The following is a 20,743-nucleotide window of genomic DNA, read 5'->3' as shown; positions in this document are numbered from 1 at the left end:
TATTAGATACTGCTTTTAAAGTGGCCATCCTCGCGAAGAATAAAGCCTTGTCCTCCTGTGACATGGACTTGGGGGGAGACTCCTCCAGCTCCTTTACTAGGTCACGCTGGAGTCTGGTGACATGGGCCAAGTAATTCTGCACCCTAATCAAAAAGGTAGCAGAAGAGAACACTCGCTTCCCTAGGCAGTCCATTATCCATGACTCTTGGTCAGGAGGGTGGACTAAGGAACTCTCCTGGACAAGTTCCTTCTTAGTGGCTGCTGCTACCACCATGACATCCATAGGGGAGCCCTTATTCCAAGATAGCTTATCTATGCGGGGGGGCTTAGGATTTTATCAGGTTGCTTTGGGATAGGTTCCATGGTGTCCAGTTCCTTCCATGCCCATGAGGTGACCAAATCCACCAAAGGATTCACAGGAGGGGACACCCGGGAAGTAGATGGGCCTGTGCCAAAAGCCTCCAGGAACACAGACTCATCAGAAGAAGGTTTGGGGGCAGACCAACCTCCCTGCTGGCATAGGAATTCCATGATGTCTCCAAAGGAGATATCCTCGGGAGGTGACCTTGGGGAACCCTCTCCATCATCTAAGTCCATGTCCTTGGTGAGGGACTCGGGGGAGTCCAAGTGCCTCCTCTTGCACGTATGCTTGCAAGGCACATCTCCAATGGGGCTCTCCGGGGGATGCTCACAAGCCATTTGTTCCTCAAGGGGAACCATCTGGGGCTCTTCAAGCAGAGGCTGTCCCTCTGGTAAGATGATGGTAAGATGATGGGGACTACAGACAGAGCTGAGAGGAGTCCGAGGTGGTGGTCAAGGGTCTCGATCTGATAGACTGAACCCTTTCTACTACACTGAATGCCGAAGGAGTGCAAACCTCCTGAGAAACCAATAAGGAGGTCGGTCTCCCCAGGTCCGACACGAGAATCAGAGCCAGGCCTGAGGTGGACAGAGCTCTGAGGGAGGGAACCTGGCCTGACAAAGTCGGAGCTGATGGAAAGGGTTCCACTTCCTCGGATCTGACACCCAAGCTCCGGCTCTGAGAATGGCTCGGATCTGAGCTGGTCAGATCCAAAATGCTCCACGCAGCTATCAGCATCAAGGAAGCAGTTACCATCAGCACTGATCCCCTGACCAAAGCAAGCCCAGAAGGTCGGATCGGAGAAGGAGAAATGGGTAGAAAGAAAGGAATTGAGCTCCCCCCTCCAGAGGAAGGGGAAGCTGGCAAGACCCCCATCTGGATCTGTGAATGGATAAATCGCCTCATCATCTTATCCAGATCCATATCTGACAAGGAGCAGGTGGACCGTGACGAGACCACAGACTCAGACCTGGCAGGTTGGGGCACCGAGGCCTGAAGAGGCTGGACGTGTCTCCCCTGGCTCTGGGGAGAACCTCAGAGATTGGAGCCAAGGGAAATCACAAATCCATGGTGTCTTACTCGGAGAAGCGAGGTCTTGGACCTCTTCCTCTTTTCCCTCTTCTTCGTCTCTCTCTCACTTTCTCTACCTCTCTTCTGCTCCGCTACCATAGGCTTTAGTACGGGAGGTTGAATCCCAGTCTGGGAAGACCTTTGAGGGCCAACTTGGTCTTCCTATACTTTAGGGTGTGGGGGATGAAGCCTGCACAAATACTACAATCCACACTCAGGTGGGCCACACCCAAGCACAAAACACACAGAGTGTGGCCATCTGCTGGGGATAGCTTATGGCCGCACTCTGTGCAGCGCTTGAAAACAAGCTTTTCAGCCATCCTAAATATTAGGAAGATAGCCTTAGAAAAAAGACAGGCAAGTTATTTCTAAATAACAAACACACACTCACCACACTTGTCTACAGAAAACACTGGAAGGGGGAGCTACTACCTACACCACAGAACAAACTACTCTAACTAACCTAAAAAACACTAACACTCGATGCACCAAGTGAGGGGAGGAGAAAGGGAACCTATACTAACACTAACTGAGAGAACTTTAGAAAAATTATCTACTCACAAAAGTTTTTAAAACCCACTGCTAGTTGGAGCTCAGAAGACATGATGCTGAGGCAATTTGCGGTAAACGAAATCTGGGGATGGAAGGCATTGGAAGTGTATTATGGGTAAGGGGAGGAGTTTGGAACTTGGAGCTGATGCTAGCAAAAGTTGCTGGCTCAGAGCCGATATGGATGCATAACCCACAGGTTGAAGATCAAATGAAGTAAACTACTTCAGATAAGGATTTGAGGAAGGAAGGACATGCATGTCATGGGGTACTAAGGTTAATTTGGAAAAAGGAAGAGAGAATTAAAAAACAAACTGGAGACAAACTATATCAGTGAATATAGATTAAAGAAAATAATACAGATGACATGAGAAAAATATTAGAAAATAGACAGAGGCAGATTTTATGGTACAACACGGAAAAGAGTTAGTGAGATGTTAATGATACTGAAATAAATAGTGTATTCTTTAAAAGAATGAGAACAATAGGTCAGAATCATTTTAAGTGATATGCAGAAAGCATATGTTTTGAGCAGTTCTGGGATATTTTGGAAAAGTACAAATATTGATAAACAGACTATAATACTTCATATGAAAGTTGTGTGACTAGTATAACAGTACATGACTAGGTGAAAGAGAAGATTAAAATAAAAAAGGTGTCAGATAAGGGTGTCCACCAAATAGTACATACATTGTTGCATTAGTAATGAATTTGGTAATGGGTTTGGTTAATAAATATATGGAAGAAGCAGGATATAAGTATGCGAGTGAGAGAGAAATTAAGATTCCTTTAATGATGGCATGTGCAGCTGATGTATTTATAGGAAAAAAATTAATGGATGGTTGAGGTGATGAAGAATGCAGATAAAAATGTCCAGAATGGGTTAGTTGAAAAAAATATTTGGCTAAGAGGAAAAGTAAATATTATGGAGACATTATTAAAAACAAGCATACATTAAAAAATAAAATAAAATAATAGAAATTTTAAGAGTATTTTTTGGAATTTATGAAAAAATGAAAGAACAATGGAAAGTGAGTAAAACAGATATACAGGAGATTAGTAAGTTATTAAAAACATTTAAGTTTTAAGAAAAAAAAAAGAGTATTAAATAGTTATGTTTTGGGGAAATCAGGATATATGGGATCAATTGTGGCTTGATCAGGAGAACTAGAAAAGGAAACATTATAGATACTGCATATTTTTGTGGGGTAGTCAAGATTAAACTGGGTAAAGAGAGGGACAGTGTATAATAAAATAGAAAAAAAGAGGTTTACATTTAAAGAATAATGTCTTGTTTAGTTTTGTTGTGTTTGTATAAAATATTAAGTAGGAAGTATGGAAAAGAAAATACAGTGATAAAAATAATACAAAGCAAAGATAAAATATTATGGCAAGAAATAAAAGGTAAAAAAGAAAAAGAAATGGAAAAGGGAGGAAGAAGAGTTGAAATAAAAAAACTGCATTGGAAAATAGATGTTGAAAAATCAAGGATAAGAGAAAAATATGATACAAAGAAATTAATGGAAGTTTGTTAACCTTGATTTCTGGGTCTTTTGTTTTGCTGTATATTCTAAGAAAGCTCTTCATTTTATTGTATTATTTATGAATGCAGACCACCAGTCTCTTACCTTTCCCATTTTGTTTAATTCTGGTAGGAACTGTAAGATTAAAACAGCTTTCTTGGTAAGTTCAGCGTTTATTTGCTTTGCTACTAATCATGTCAACACTTGCAGGTTAAAGTAATACTTCAACTTTGAAACTTAATCATAGAATTGCAGGAGGTCTGTATAACTGAAGTCATTGAATAATGTGATAATTTGCATCTGTTGGTTTGTAGATTATGAAGGAGAAGGTTACCAATCTGTGGTCAGACCTGACTGGAGGAGGGTATACCAGTGCGATACTGCATATACATTTTTTACTTTTAAGGACCTGGTCAAGAATATTTTTCTTCTAGTAGGCGCTTTGTCTATATGATCCAGGGAATTCTTGATTATGAAACTGAGGAATTTTTGCGTAACCTATATTTGAGGTATAGGTCTCCCAGTTTATCAATGGGTAGTTCCAATATATTAAAGAATATTGGACAGATCTGATAGCTGGTTTTACTTAGAGTGAGCTGAAGCTCATTAATTTTGGGTTGTGTGTCTCTAGGAATCTGCCTCGAGCTAATATGGTCTTTAATAAGTGGAGTATCCGTATTTATTAAAGACCATATTAGCTCAAGGCAGATTCCTAGAGACACACAACCCAAAATTAATGAGCTTCAACTCACTCTAAATAAAACCAGCTATCAGATCATAATGTATTACAGGACCCCCTCCATGATCCCTAAAACTGTCCAATATTCTTTGCTATGTGTTCTCAACATGGTTGCCGAGATGCATCTCTTGAACTTCCCTCTGAAGGTGAATTTCTTGGCATCCATGTCTGATGCACGAAATAAGTTCGTTATGAGTGCAGACCCAATTATAATCCCCTATGCTAAAGTTAGGTTCAAAATTCAGACCTAGCTATAGCAAGGCTATCTTTTTCTCAATTTCTGAGCATAATCAGTGTGCTCCATACATTCCAGTTTAATTAATTCTTTGACATCTCCAACTGCTTCTCAGTTTTAGTTGAGTTTCAGTGAGAAAATATGTAACGTTAAATATAAAAGAAACAATAATTCAAAGCAACATGTAACAGTCTGAATATAAAACAAATTAAAATAACAATGACTGAAAAGAGACATTGTAGAATTCAGGTGGTAACCATGAATGCACGTATTATAACAATGTAACACAAGTAAATATTTCATACCTTAACTGGTTGAAGTACAGTATTAGAATATAATATACTTGTGTATAAAATAACTAGATTTTAGAATTTTTAAGTGCTGCATTTGAATTGACAGATTTCTTTTTCATATTTTTCTTAGTTACCCAAACACAAAAAGCTCTATAGAACTAAACTGTTAAACAAGGTCCCAGGTTACCTGTTTTCTATAGTTTCTGTTCAAATGTGTACATAAACTTTATTATGCAGAGCTTTACATTTTAATCAAATGATGCCCATCATATTGACATGCCATAATATGAAAATGTAGCAATTTAAACTATTTCAACAAAGGGAAAACATTAATTTTCACTGTATGGATTTCTATTTTGAAGGTCAAATCCAGTTTAATCCATCAAAGCCAGCCATGAATGATGAAGATGTTAATGTCAATACAGGCAGCTTCAGTAGGACATCCTCTTGCGGAACATTTTCAGTAGATGGAATTCCATCTGGAACATTCTCTGACATATTTCCACCTAGCAAAATAACTGATCTTGAAGCCACAATCAAAGAAAATAACTTTATTTTAAAATGGACTGCTCCAGGAAATGACAATGATCTGGGAACAGGTAAGGAAACGAACTTCATATGTTCACAGTTTTTCCTTTTCTGAACTGTCTGTATGCTGTTGGCTTTAAGCATTACATTTATTTAAGAGTCACAGGGATGGGTTTTAAATTCTTAATCAGAAAATGTCAAGATATGCATTTAAATAATCTCATACACCTAAAAACACAAGCATGTTAATTTATTTCCCCTGGGCAGCATTTCAGGAAGTCTTTTGCCAAGTCCTACATGAGCTCAGCATACAAAGAATTAACTATTAACATATCAGAGCTATGTTCAGAGTTCTGTCATAGGCTGTGAGTAGCTTAGTGACTAAAGTCATAGAGTTCATTATACAATACTGGAACCAATAACAGAAGATAGTAAACAACCCTTCTTCCATACAGATGGCTAAGGTTATTTTTGTATATAAAGCACATTTATTTTGATGAAAAAGATTTATTTAAATGAGTATAAAGTAGAAACCCCACATGTGGAATAGTTCTTCTCTGTATTTGGTGGTGCAAGACTTTTTATGAGACACTTAAAAATGTATGCTTCAACTATAAATATATTCTAGTTAAGTAAAGTATTTAAGTGCTTAAACCTATGCAATGCCCAAAACACAAGCAGATATAATACAAAATATGAATAAATATAATTCAAATACTAACAAAGTGATATGTTATAAATGAATCTTACTTGCAAAAAGCAAACACATCTAGATGAATTTAAATATTTAAATACAATTGTCACAACTGAAATTTATATCATCGAGTTAATAAAATTCAGACTAGATGGATGGAATACTTTGTGATGTGGTTTATCAGTATTCCTAACAATACACCAGTTGAAAGCACAGGCAATAAACTATCCTTACAGCTAACACTGCACAGCAAGACAACTAGATTCAAACTGTCTACTGTCACTTAGATGAAAACCCTAGCACAGTTCAACAAATAACATACTACGGATTTGCAACAATAAAAGTGTTCATTTGGAATGTCACTGCACTTAATAACATCCAGCCATCCCTACATTTCAGAAGAAACACAGCTCCATTAGTACTTGAAAAAAAACAACAAAAATCAATATCATTGCTAGAACCTCCTTGTGTTCTGACTAAGAGTGCTTCTCAAACAATCTAGAGATATAGAGCTGATAAGTATATTTTTTGGCACTTTAACTGTTCAGTGTTCTGCACTGCCTTTATTTTTGCTTGACTGAATTATTTATATATTTGCTGGCCAAATTTTGTTTTCCGGTCTGTGCTGAAACTTTTTTTTCCTCCCACCCTCCCACAGTATTGCTGTTGTGTTCTTAAAGTTGTTGGCTTTTACAGTTGCCCACCCTTTCTGTAAATTTGATCTGGGACACTCCAAGTCCCATCTCTTTAGCTCATTCTACCTAATACAGAGACCATTTGGGACGGCCAAACCCCTTAGTCCCTTAACCTTGAATTATCTTCTGTTCCTGCTCTCTTCCTTCCCACTTTATTAAAAAAGACACTTTATTCAACTGCTTATATTTTTCTAATTTGTGTTTCTTCTTACTATTCTGTTACTTCATCTTGCTTTGCTTTTTCCTGCTATTTGCTGACTGTTCTCTAAAGTGTTCAACTGCATCTTTTCTGTTGCATTTATTACTGCTTGTTTATAGCCTGTCTAAATTGTTAAATGTTATTCTTAAGTGTTATTTTAAGATCTTAGTTTTGGTTTATGCACTTGGGATTAGATCCACCCCCCTTAGCTCTCTCTGGCCTTTCTCCCTCAGATTCTGACAAATGTGGAAGGAAATTTTTCTACAGTTTCTCCTGCCAGTCTGGTTGATGTGGGCATCCTGAGACAGTATAGCAACTGCCTCATGTACATGGACAACCATCTACTACTACCAGCTAGGAACACAATTTGTGAGAGATGCAATTATATAGGAACCTAGAGTCCAAGCTCTCTGCCCCCTCAAGCCAGTACATCTGGCACCAAAAAGGTTGTCAACACAATCACTACACCACAAACACCACCCACACCTACATATGCAGAGGTCCTCCACATAAATATACCCAAACAAAGGAGACCTTCTGCCATCACCCAGAATGATGACTCAATACAAACAGAAAATGACTGACTTTAACAATTGGCTTAGTTTCTGGTGTCATTCCAGGGGATCCAGTACCTGACAGCCTGGGAAGATATGATTGACAGAACATGATGCTTTGCCAGAGATGGCCTTCATCTGCCTCACCTGGGCTTCAGGCTTCTGGCAAAGGCTCTTGCCTCCCCTATAGTGTCTTTTTTAGGAAAAGTGATGAAGTTAAAACTACCGTCATAAAAATTTCAACAAAACACAAATTAAAGGTCATGCTGCTAACCGCAAGGAGTCTAATCATGAAACTGCACTCATTGCAAGCATTCCTAATCCTGGAACATGCTGACATCTGTGCAGTCACAGAAACCTGGTTCAAAGCTGTGGAGAGCCCCCTAGCCTTACCTGGTTACTATCCTATCATACATTCAGACCCCAAACTGTGGGCAGTAAAGCCAAAGGAGGTAGAGTTTCAATATATATTAAAGACATGCACACCTCCAGGCTGGTCAAACAGTATGAAGCACAGGAGACACGCCAGGTGCAGTTAACCATTGACAAGATATCTTGAACATGGTGTTAACAAACATGGGTTACCACTGCAGCATCCCTATAGTATCATCCTCCCTGGTAAGATCCGACCATAAAGTGGTAACTTTCGAAGTCACCATCTCCCCCAACCCCCCCCCCCCCCAGCTAGGATCAGACATAAAAACTTCTCCAAAGCTGATTACAGTCTCATGAGGGATGGTATAAACAGCTTCACAGCCCCCCGCCCCTCTTTAGGAACTGGCACCAATATTCAAAACTACACCAAAGCACTATACAAGAATTTATATAGATGCATGGAATCAGGAATACCCGACAGGACTAAATCATCCTCCGCAAGGAAGAGTAAACCTGTCTGGTGGACATGTGCAATAAATAAACTCTATAACAAAAGGAAGAAATTGCTGTCCAAGACCAAGAAGCAGGACTAAATCATCTTCCGCAAGGAAGAGTAAACCTGTCTGGTGGACATGTGCAATAAATAAACTCTATAACAAAAGGAAGAAATTGCTGTCCAAGACCAAGAAGGAGCATGAGCCCAATTGGAAGCAATGTCTCCTTAGCCTGAACAAGCAAATAAGAGCACTAGTGAAATCCTCCAAAGCAAACTTCAAGTCCAGATTGGCCTCATCTACTAGAGACAATCATAAGGCCTTCTTAACATATGTCTGCAACCTCAAAGGAAGCACCCAGATCTTTTCAGAACTGGTGGTCAAGGACACTACATATACAAATGCCGTAGATATAACAAACTTGCTGGATGACAGATTCAGCGAAAATGTTACCCCTCTTTCCCCCCCATCAGTAAATCAGGACATTCCCAGTACCTGCCTTCGCCTTACATCTAGGGAACAGGTCATCACTGCTCTCTCAAAGGCAAATAAATACAGCCTCCATGGGACCAAATAACATCCCAGGCTGCATCCTACATGAACTCAGGCAGGAACCTGCAACACCATTAGGCACCCTATTCAATCAAAGCCTGAGTACTGGCTTCATTCCAGCTGAGTGGAGGACAGCCACTGCCATTCCTTTACACAAAGGAGGAGCATCCGCCGATCCAGGAAATTATAGACCCATCAGCCTAACTCGCCTGATCTGCAAGTCCATGAAATGGATTATCATGGACCTCATTAACAAAGACATTGGCAACCTCCAAACACCTGATCCCACATAGTTTGGCTTCATCAAGGGGAGGTCATGTCTGCTAAATTTGGTAGACTTCTTTGAGACAGTCACCAAAGGCATGGATGAAGGAAAAAGAGTGCACACTACCTACTTTGACCTGTCCAAAGCCTTTGACATTACTCCCCACTCAGGCATAATAGATAAACTCTCTCAACTAGGCATCAATTCATATGTTACCAGATAGGTAGCAAAGTGGCTCACTGATAGAACCCACCTAGACAAAATAGGGGAAGCCACCTCATGCAGTAAACCCGTAACAAGCAGCATACCCCAGGGTTTGGTCTTGGGGCCTGTTTTATTTGGGATATACTTTTCTGAGGTGCAGGGCAAAACCAGTGGGCTATGGCTGACCAACTTTGCAGATGACTGCAAGTGGAGTGCTGTCGTCAATTCCCCTAGTAATGTGGACATCCTCCAAGAGGGTCTCACTCAAATAAATGACTGGTGCAGAAACATGGCCTCAAGCTGAATACCAAAAAATGCATCATCACCCCCTTTGGGGAGAGTGACGTCCCCACAAATTATCACATTAATAGCAATGTCCTAAGCACACAATCAGTTGTGAGGGGTATGGGCACCCAGGTTGATAGCAACTTGACTTTTGACTACCATGTTGCTTTTATTGCATGGAAAGCCTTCTATATAGCCCACCTCATAAGTAAGGGTATCACATCCAAGGACAAGGAGGTTGTAGCATCCCTGTATTCTTCCCTTATAAGTCCCATTATTGAGTACAATGCCCCTTTCAGCATGTACCTTGCAAAGCACATGCAGCAGCTGGAGAGGCCACAGAGGTTCCTCACCAGGAGAATCCAGGGCCTCAAACATCTACCATACACAGATTGGCTAAAAGCCCTATCCTTCTACTCAGTTTCATACAGACTCCTCAGAGGTGACCTCTGTCTGGCATACAAGGCGATCATGAACTCCACCTTGATGGGACTGCTGCATATCCGCAAGTTAAGCTCCACTCGAGTAACCCACAGGTGCAGCCTCAACATGGTCTGTGACATCAACAAGACTTGTTGGTGGGACAGATTTGTGTCCCAGAGACTCCCCCATCTATGGACTAGACACCCTCTCCACATCAAGCAGACTACCTCTTTACCCCTTTTTAAGCACAACCTGGATAACTGGATGGGAAACAGAAAATATACCCCTGAGATTCCACCCTTGTCCCTGCTAAACAGGGGCATTGAGTGCTGATTTGTCTAGACATGGGCTAAACTCTTGGCTAGGCTTATAAGGGCCTCAGGGCCAACAGCCTAGTAACCTCCTATGATCCTATGATAAAAAATTAACAGGCAGGTGGCCCAGCTATAGCACTCCTATCAACATAGTGTTTCCTCTGTTTATCCAAAACACAGTTCTAACATCTGCCAAGGTGGTGAAAAGTAAACCACCAAGAAAACTATAGCACTGCAACATTGCAGTACCATGACATAGCCATGTGGCAGTTATAGTTCTGAAGTAATAAAACAGAAAAATGCAAAACTAAACAGCCATCTATATATAAAATAAACATCATAAAGTTCAAATGTCAGCAAAATGTAGCAAGTAACAGCAAGAATAACAAAAAAAATGTGACTAAGACAAAATCAGTGTTGTGCCAATTGGCAGCCAGTTACCACCATCTTGAATGCCTGTTGCAAAACCAAAACTTTTTAAAATTCACAAAATTAGCACTTATTCAAGTTCGTGATTACTTCCTTTAAAACATATAATACCTAAATTGAGTAAAGTTAATTTTCCTCCAATTCAAATGAAAGTAAATTCTTAAAAATGTATGTATTTATTTATTTATTTTACATTTGTTGACCGGGAAAGTCCGACTGGGTATATGCCCATTTTCAGCGGAGGCCGGGGGAGAAAAGCTCCATATATTCAGACATATGAGATTTACATAATATAAGAGTACAATCTGGCATATCAGATGAAAAAAGAAACAGTATAATTATAGTAAAGACACAGTTCAACAGGAAAAATGAGCTATATGTCAGAGTATAATATCACAAGGAAGGCTCCATATATTCAGACAAGCAAAATGTCACATAATATAATAGTATAATCTAGCATTTCAGAGGGAAAAAAAACAGTGTATTTATAGCAAAGACACAGTCTGACAAGTAATGCATATGTCAGAGTATAATAACAATATAAGGTGCAAGACATTTGCCTAGTAGTATTAATTTCTCAAAGAGAAAAGAGTAAACATTGTACTGCAATCATCTGTTAGTTAAAGGATATGAAACAGTAATAAAATACTGATAACCTGTTGAGAGCAAATAGTAGAGCTGGCAGGTAATTAATGGTACAGAAGAAAGGGGGGGGTCAGTTGGGGTATGGACAAGGACATAGCCAGTGAGATTTTAGGTGTGCTTTAAGAGCATTTTTGAAGAGGCTGCTGGAAGGGAGAGTAGTTATGGCAGTGGGAAGTGAGTTCCAGATTTTGTATACGGAGTAGGAGAACAGCGCTTCCCCTGCAGAGTTATTGGGTTTGGTGATTTGGAGTATTTTGTTGTAGGAGCGAAGGGGTCTGGAGGATTGGTAGGGTTGGAGAAGTGTATGAAGTGAGGGAATTTTAAGAGGGTGGTTTACAAGTTTATGAGCAAAGGTATGTTGGGTTAGGCGTAGGAGTTGAGGGAGCTCAAGCCAGTCTAGGTTTCTAAGGGAGACACACTGGTGACTGTGGTGGGAGTCCCTTGATGCAAATTTTGCAATTTTATTGTAGCAGGTTTCGAGTTTCTTTAGGTCTGATTGTCAAAGATTTGTGAGCAGGGTTAAGATTAGTTGGGAAGTTGTGGTACAGATTCCGGCTGGTTTGGTTAGGTATTGTTGGTTTCTATACAAGGCATCCAGATTTTTGTGGACTTTTTTTATTGCGAGTGATATGCGAGTGTCAAATTTGAGTTTATTGTCAATTTGTACATAGAGTAGCTTAGTGTGGGCTGTTGGTAAGATGGAAGTGTTGTCTTTGGCAAGTATGCTGAAATGGGGGATGTTTGGGGTAGATTTTGAGGGTTGAAAGATGAGGAGTTTGGTCTTATTTGGGTTGAAGAGGAGTTGAGCATTTAATAGCCAACTTTCAACAGAAGGGAAAGATGCTTGAATGATCTGTTGTAGTTCTGTTAGAGTTGTAGCTGAGCAGATGACATTGGGGTCATCTGCATACTTTATGAGGGAGGCATGTTTGGTGGTGGTGTGCAGGTCATTGGTAAAAATGGAGAAAAGCAAGGGGCCAAGGATGGAGCCTTGGGGAACCCCGAGAGTAACAGGGAGGCGAGGGAATAGATCGTTGTGCCAGACAACTGACTGCTGGCAGCCGTGTAGATAGCTGTGGAACCAACTGATGGCAGGTATGGAAAAGGAGAGGTTGGAGAGTGCAGAGAGTAGAAGATCATGTAATGCAATTTTCAAAATAAAGAGATGAAGAAGGATATGGAGGGAAGCTTGGGACCTGAAAGGGATAAAGGTCCACAGTCAAGACCGTCTGAAATTTCAATAGCTCATTTATATAATATTACACTAATCATGTGTGTGTGTGTGTATATATATATATATATATATATATATATATATATATATATACACACACACACACACACACACACACACATACAGATGTGTGTGTGTGTGTGTGCGCGTTATTAGTCCAGCAAACTGAAAAGAAAAGGAAAAAACATCAACTTTCAAGATGCACACTGATTAACAGATTAATTGCAGCTCTCCCAGTGAAAAACAGAAAATGAGAAAAAAGACCTAGTGATATTATCAGCTTGGGTAAAATTCAGTTACTGGCTAGTCCGTACAATGGATGCCAGGAAAGAAGAAATTTACAGAACTGGAAAGAAAATCAACAAGAAAAGCTGAAGAGAAAACACTGGCTGGGAATAATTGTGTAGCTTTTCAACATAAGGCAGTTCAAGCTTCAGCTCTGATTCAAAAGATGGCTTCCAGTAATTTACATGAAAAAATAAATTAAATGTACTCATAGGTAATTAAAATAGATGAAACATCGAAGGAATATATCAACTCAAAAATGGAAAACAACAATACAGACTAGTCAAATGAAAACGCAGTACTCCAAAAAAGACTTAAAAAGTGGATAAATACAATATAATGCAAATGGTAAGCGCTTTTGTCTTGTTAACAACAAAACTTCATCAGACATCCACATAAAAAAGAGTTATCCTTTTTAAAAACTAAACAATGTCATGTGGCTCACAAAGCTAAGCATTTACAGAAATATACATACTACATATATACACACATAAAATCCTACAAAAATATTTATAAAATACTTAACATATATAGACATCACATAAATATTTTTTATATGTTTACATATGTACTAAATTAGACCAAACTCCTTGGCCTTTTATTTAATAATGTATATAAAACCAGTGAGTAATAAGCTATAAATTATAGTAATTGTTAATACTTAAAACTCTTTGTGACACTTGTGACCTGGCCAAGCAATCAAGGAGCCTCAATCCTCACCACTAACACCAGTGAGGGGCATCTCCTATAGGAGGAAAGGACAACAAATACACACAGTAAAGTGCAATTTCCCTTAACAGCACACATAGATTACAGTCAGTCTGGGGCTGGTCGCTCCCTTGCTCTCCAGGTCCCCAATAAGACTCCCCACTGGCACAGCTATAGGGTCCAGATCTCAGACTAGTGGGCAAGCTGAAACCTTCAGCACCCTCTCTGTCCAACCAGTGCTTTGTGTCCCTGCCCATGTAGCTGACACACACACACACACATACACACATACACTTTGAGAAGAGTTTATATAACCACACACATTCCTGGGGAAGGCTGGCACAGGTTCTCCAGCTGTACCCCCTTTTCCCAGACTATACAGTAGTACCAGCTGCCACCACCCACTAATATTTATCAGATACTCAAAGGCCCTTAAAAGGGTGTCCAATTATTACTGTGCAATATTATTATCCAATTGGTAGTATAGCCCAGGGCTAAAGCTATTAGAGTGGCTTTGTACAATTTTACCAAAGGCACACAAGCACTCTAAAGAGCTTCAATTATCTCTACAAAAACAGCCACAGTTGAAAGGGTTTAAAAATATTTAATAAATAGTCAAAACACAAGACAATACTTTTTACTACACAGTGCTATTCAAGAGTTCAGAGATCACACATAAATACTTAAAATAATTCAGTAGTACAGTTCTGACATCACAGAAAAACAGTCTAATCATTCTAGTTTTTAGCTATTTCTAAGAGAAAACACAAATCTACGATAAACTTACATATAGAGCAATGGCAGTGCTGAGTTGGATGGTCAAGACAAAAATGCTTAATGCTCTCTGATTCTCTCTGTTTTTAAAATCACATTCCTGGTTCACATTGCATCATTCTTCACACTTCCCTGGGTTCCCAGGCTAACAGAAACTACATTTACATTCTTCACCTCTGGGCAGAAACCAGAACAATAAAGGACATTTATACATGCAAATTCTGTCCATTAACATTTACAGATGACAGAATTATCTCCAGAATTCTATCTGGCTAGGCTGGCAGCCTTCACACTCTTAACAACAATAAACCGTAGAAATAAATAACGAGAATATATATATATATATATATATGTGTGTGTGTGTATATATATATATATATATATATATATATATATATATATATATATCTAAGGTTCATATAACGTTTATATAAAAATTATTTATCTAGGGTTTTTAATTTTTATAGGGGTAAAGTTTGTTAAGATGAAAGCATTTGCCATTTAAATTATATTGTATCATGCACTTTATTAAATTTTGTACTGGGTTTTCGTTTGCCTAGTCCAGGTTGTTTTCCATTTTGAGTGTGTGTGTGGATTTGCAGCATTCATTCAATATATCAACTCAAATAACAAAAGGCTGGAAAAAATAAAAGACGCTTTAACCAGTTATTCAGATGAATTTATAAAACTGCAAAATCAGAGGCTGAAATGAAGAAAAGATTGTCTGAGTATGTGACTTCTCAAGAAGAGCTGGTTTAAAAAATAAATGATAGAAGACAGCACAGTAAATACGAAAATTTCTGCTGTACCAGAGAAACAGGAAGGAACAGACTGCATTAATTTTATAAAAGCACAAATAAGCAACTGGACTGGTGTTCCACATCAGGATTTGTTAACTGAAAGGGCACATCGAATGTATGCTCCAAACCAGGCCACATGAAAGCAGCAAAGATCTGTATAAATAAAGATTCAATCATAGCAGCAAAAAGAGTTAATCCTAACAAAACTGTGGCAGAAGGGAAAAGAATGAAAAACTGTTGACAAGAGACTGAGGAAAATGATTATGCACTGTATACCAGGCAGAAAAGAAGCACATTTATCCCAACAATCAGGGAATCAGGGAATCACAAGAGGTAGGTGTGACATTTAAGCTGCTGTATCTGAATGCTTTCAGAATATTTTTTCCTTGAGGATCAAATACATTTTTTGGATGCAGAACAGACATGCAGACTGTGTTCAAGCAGGCTTGGAAAGTAAGACAAAATGATGAAAGCCATGAAAATTGCTAAGTCTATTCCATCTGCAAAGATATTAGCGTGTTTTTTTATTAGCAAATGTTCAGTAGAAGTCAAGAAGTCTGCAGCTGGAGGCAGTTTAACATTATGCTCTGAATAAAATTTACAAATATTCCTTTGTGCATCTGCAGTCAGTTGTTTTACCTCACTGCTAACTACTTTTACATTGAAATGACCTATCTCCATATGCAAGCAATTAATCTTAAGAATTCTGAGCATTCTTTGCTAGGGCAATGCAAAATTTTGAAGATGCAATGGCAAGCAGTTTAGTAAAAAATAAATTATGGGAAGAGAATAACAGAGAACAGCCTCCCTAACAGCCTTAATACTTTAATGCATTTAATAGAACAGTGTACAATCTAATTTTATTTAAAGGTAGCCCTAACAAAATGTGCACTGACTAAAGTTAATGTTTTTGAAAGTACACAAGCTGTTCTTCACATCTGGGAGGGGAATGGAGATAAGAAAAGAACAGGCAGCAATCAGTGTAAGTGGAAGCACAGGCTGTCATCTTTAGCATGAGTTTGGTAATGTCTGTGCTGCAGCTATCAATTTGGGATAACTGTTCCTACTTGGTGGATTAAACTTCATTTTTGAAGATGTACATAGCTGTGTGTTTGGTCCAATTTAACAGGGGATGTGGATATTTGCAAATGTATTTAGTTTTTTGTTTCATGGTTTCCATTGAAATAAAAAGTTTTTCAAAATGTGACATAGGTTCAAATGGAGATTAGAAGAAACATCTGCATAAAAGATCAGCCCGCCAAATATTAGTGTATGCGTGTAAAGCAAATGTTGGAAATACACATTCAAAAAAGCTGTCATGTATAATAGGTGGGAACCTTAGCTGTTTATCATAATGGCTAAGCTGTTCATAGTATCTTGAAATGTAAATAGTCTTGCAGGATACACATTTGGAAAGAAATTAGCATGTGAATTTGACAAAAAAATGATTTGGGGATGGATATTCAGCAAAATATCAGGAACAAAGGGAAAAAAGTAATTATACTGATTGCTAGAGAGCTACAATAGTGATACTAGATAAAAAAGACAGTAATAGTAGAGCTGTGGTAGTAAGGTGGTAAAGTGGAAGAAGATTACACTAGCATGTATTTATATTCCACCAAAAACTGCTATTATGGAGCTTAAGAAATTTTAGGAAAAATAATTAGCTCTCAGCAGGGAACATTACTTATAGTTGGGGATTTTTACTTGACTTGCAATAGTGAGGATGTATCAGGGGACATAGAATGAAAATATAACAAAGGAGGGTAGATTTCTGAAGACATTTATGAAAATATTGGGTATGTGAATTCAGTAGTAGGAACTCTGACAGAATTTACATATTATTCCCCAAGATACAATAGCTGGGCTACACTGGACAGAAATTACATTTCACAGGAACAGGTGCATTTAACTGAAAGCTTTGACATATATCCAGTAGCTATGGCAAATCATGAAATGCATGGTAATTAAGTAAAAATGAGACATTGGCACTTTCTCTCATATCTGTCAAAAAGAGAGGAATTTAATAAAAAAGATAGGGGAAATTATTCAAGAGGTATTAGAGAAGACAGAACTTTCTTCAGACATGATAGCTAGTGAGTGGGATAAAATGAAAATGGGGTTTTAAATAAGACAGAAATAAAAGAGAAAGAGATATCGTTAAGAAGCAATATGACTTATTTAGAGGGTTTGACAAAGCTTACTGTATTGGAGAATAAGGGGGCTCTCACAGAAGAAGAGGTGTAGCTGCAGAGTGCCAAAGTAAAAATAAGAGACTATTTGAAAATATGCAAGAGTTCAGAAAGAATTAAGCAACTATTTTTGTCTTTGAAAACAACTCCACAGCACAATGACTTGAGCAACAGAAAGTAGAAAGGGTTGTTGCCAAACTTAGGGAGCCTATAACAAAAGAAATAACCAGAGGTGTTAGACACATTTTGGAAATTTTATGAAAATTTGTATAAAGCAAACAGATGTGGAAATCAAGAAACAACACACATGGAAATATTTATGGTAGACTTAATTACACCAAGTTTAGAGGTAGAAGAGGCCGAGCGACTAACAGTTAAGATGGGAGGAGATGAGATACAAATAGTGATGCATAATCAATCTACAGAAAATTCTCTAGGAACAGATGGTATTCTTGTGGAAATTTGGAAGTTAGGAGGGAATAAAATGATAAAGATTTTGTTTAACAATATTTTAAAAGGAGGGATCTTGGAAAAAAAACTGTGGTAGCTGTATTAGGCTGTGGGAGGTTGGCATAATGGTTAAAGTGTTCACCTTAAAGACACAAGGTGCAGGGTTTGAGTCTCACATGGGGTAATTGGCTAGGCTTAAAGTGGCCCACAAGGATAATTACCCTAGTAATAACCTATAACCTAATAACCTATGACAGTAATGACCTATCAGACCCAGCTTCATATAGATCCATTTCAATTTTAAAACATGATTATAAAGTGTTTGTGCCTGTACTAGCCAAATGAATGGCAGAGGTTTTGCCAAAATGATTACTATAGATAAATGTGGTTTTCAGGGGAGGCAAACATTTGACAACATTTATAGAACACTGATGTTCCAGAAGAAAGCAGGATGTATGAAAATACTGTTGCTATTGGTGGGTTTGGTGCAGAGAAAGCATTCAAGAGAGTAAGCTGGGATTTTAAGAATAGGGCAATGGAAACATTTGCATTCCCTGATACAATAATAAGGTTAATTATGAGCATGAGATATGAAGGATCAGAATCAAAAATTAAAGTGGGAGGATTCTTCTCATATAAGTTGTGTCTGAATAGAGGAACCAGGCAGGGGTGTCCGCTTTTCTCTTTATTTGCTTTAAATTTAGAACCACTGGCAAAGAAAATAAGGGAGTCAGAAATTCAAGGATAAAATTGGCATGGTAATCAAGATAAGTTGTCTTTACTTGCAGATGATATTTTGTTCCTGTTAAATCCAGAAAAGGGCATCTCCGTGCTGTGGAACATTTTGAGACTGTTTCAAGCTTTTTTGGGATATAAAATTAATGAAGATAAAACAAAGGTTATAGCCATAAATTACATACTTACACACAAACATTCAGCAATACCCATATTTATGGGGACATAAGATGAGTAGGAATTAAAGAGACCTCTGTTACTGCAGCTAAGGATATGTGGGAATAAACAAAAGATAATTCAAAAACTGAGAAACTGGAAGCTCTTGTTTATGGATATGGATAGTACAATGCAAGCACTGAAAATGTTTTTTGTCTCATAAGTTTTAAATACAAGTCAGGCATATTTTTATCAACCAGAGGAAAAGTTGCAGATAATAATTACTAAAGAATTGAAGTAATTTATCTGGGAGGGGAAGAAGGCAAGAGTTAAGTGGGATATGTTAATCCTTCCACTAGAACAAGGCAGTTTAGACTAACTTATTTGAAGGGATATTTTACAGCTAAGAAGTTAAGGCTCATACATATAACACAAGCAAAAGGTTATGATTCAAATGTTGCAAGGGATGATGAGGAAGTGGAGGGAGTTTAAGAAATAAGGACGGAGTGCGATTTTGGGTGCAGATCCTTAAGGAGAATAATAACAACCATACATAGCACTGTATTCAGAAAGTATCAGAAAGTATTCTAAGAACTAAGCCAACACAAGAATGGAGAGAGTAAATTTTGCCAGTAGGGATGACTGCAAGTAACAGTAAAGAAAATAGGTAAGACAGGGAGGAACATGTATAAATCTACAAGTGAACACCTAAGCAGACAGAAAACTGGCTTTAAATTTCAAATTAATGATTGTGTGAACCTTTTGGAAATGAAAGGAGATATCCCTACTATTTCAGAAAAATGTGAACTACTGTGGCAGCTGAAACTGAACTCTTTTAGAAAATCGGGGCTTATTATTGCTCCATAAAAAATTAACTAGAACTCAGAAAACTGCCCCACTGTTTAAAAGACTATTAGATGCCTGATATGGGAATGATTGATGCTGACATCACATTCTAATATTGTACATGCTGATATTGTTATAAAAAATATCAAATATTGTAAATATTTTACAATGAAATAACTGACATTGATGCTGTTTTCTGATAGTCTTGAGTGCACTTCTACTCATTCAAATGAAGTGCTTTCTTAGTTTGATGCCACACTTGAACAGATCCCCAGGGCCCAGGGGGAGTGGAAGAGGGAGAGGGAGAGCCCTCTATTAATTGAAGTATCAACTGAATTGGATATTACAGAAAACAGTGCTGTTATTTCTTCACACAATGTATTTGATAGTGAAATGACTGAAGCAGAAGTTAATAATGCTTTAGATGGTGATGACTTTGTTGATTCTCAAAATGCATCAAGAAATCACCTTGTTGAAGCAGATATATGTGATTCACAGGTTGATATGTTTTATGCTATTGAATGTGACAGTATTAATGTACCAACACATGAAGAAAAAGAAATGGTTAATGTTGATATAATATCTAATGCAAGCCCTGAATGGACAGATTTTGTTTTAAAGAATGAACATATTGAGGTGTTAAAGAAAGGATTTTGTTTTGTTCCTGAATTCAAGGTGGACATAGCAAAACTGTTAATTGATTTAAAACTGTTTACAAGACAATTGAATTTAAGACTATATTTTTTTTGACAGAAACAATGATGTTGATAATAGTTTAAACATCCTTAAATGTAAAAGCATTTTTATACCTCCAAGTAACCCCGATTAATATTTTTGAAAGGCTGGTAGAGAGTGAATTTAGACAAGCCTTAGTAATGGATAATTCAAGAATAAATAACTTAACAAAGGAAGATAAGTTATGTCTGAATGATTTAGCCAGAAATAAAGAATACAGAGTGATGAAGCCGGACAAAGGGGGGGGGTTGTTATAATGAAACAATTTGATTATATATGTAAAATGTATGAGCTATTAAATGATGTGGAGAAATATGAAAGGGCAACAATAAATGAGATCATATACTAAAATAGACATGATGTTGTTAGATGCCCTATATCAAGGCTCATTGACATCAGAT

At 38.0% G+C, this 20,743-nt stretch overlaps 1 pseudogene; it reads left to right on the top strand.

Annotated features, from left to right (window-relative positions):
• Nucleotides 1-20,357, top strand: part of LOC122814278 — a 519,638-nt pseudogene extending 499,281 nt beyond the window's left edge.
• The last annotated feature ends 386 nt before the right edge of the window (nt 20,358-20,743 follow it).

The sequence above is a fragment of the Protopterus annectens genome, chromosome 10.part0, assembly GCF_019279795.1.
Source record: "Protopterus annectens isolate FY-2018-M chromosome 10.part0, PAN1.0, whole genome shotgun sequence".
In the NCBI taxonomy this organism is placed as follows: Eukaryota; Metazoa; Chordata; order Ceratodontiformes; family Protopteridae; genus Protopterus; species Protopterus annectens.
The sequence above is the reverse complement of the archived record's forward strand: the minus strand, read 5'-3'. Positions and strand labels throughout refer to the sequence as shown.